General features: G+C 74.1%; 1 pseudogene; it reads right to left on the reverse strand.

The window, feature by feature from the left end:
* Positions 1–227, reverse strand: part of LOC103596429 — a 50,738-nt pseudogene extending 50,511 nt beyond the window's left edge.
* Between the last annotated feature and the right edge of the window lie 310 nt (positions 228–537).

The following is a 537-nucleotide window of genomic DNA, read 5'->3' on the forward strand; positions in this document are numbered from 1 at the left end:
TGGCTGGGATGAGGGGGCGGTGGGGGGCTGGGTCTGAAGGGCGGCGGGCGATCAGGCGCCGCGGGGCCCTGGACGCGCCCTTCTGGGACGGGACGGCCCTGCGGTTTCCTCGCCACCGCTTGACTCACCCTCTGGCCGCAGCCCAGGCTGGCGGGATCGCCCCGAGGCGGTGGCTGGCCCGGCTCTGCGGCCCGACCGTCCCCTGCTCCGGGACCTCCCGCGGGCATGCGGGCGTCCGTCCGTGGGCCGGGTGCGCGGCTAGCACACGTGGGCCCGGGGCCCGAGCGAGGGGAGAGCGCAGTTTTGTAGGGGCGTCTGTGCAGATGTGGGCCGTGCACGTACGTGCAGGCACGGGTTTGCATGCGTGGCGGCGGCCTGTGTGTCAGCCTGCTGGGGTGCACGTGCGCCCCAGCGCCGCCGGGAGGGGCTTGGGGACACCCGGAAGTCGCGGGATCGGGTGCAGCGGCAGCCCCAAAGCGAAGTCGGCTGTGGGCCCCAGGCACCAGAGTTATGGGCGGGGCGGTTAGGGAGAAGGAG

The sequence above is a fragment of the Galeopterus variegatus genome, unplaced genomic scaffold, assembly GCF_000696425.1.
Source record: "Galeopterus variegatus unplaced genomic scaffold, G_variegatus-3.0.2 Scaffold2009, whole genome shotgun sequence".
NCBI lineage: Eukaryota > Metazoa > Chordata > Mammalia > Dermoptera > Cynocephalidae > Galeopterus > Galeopterus variegatus.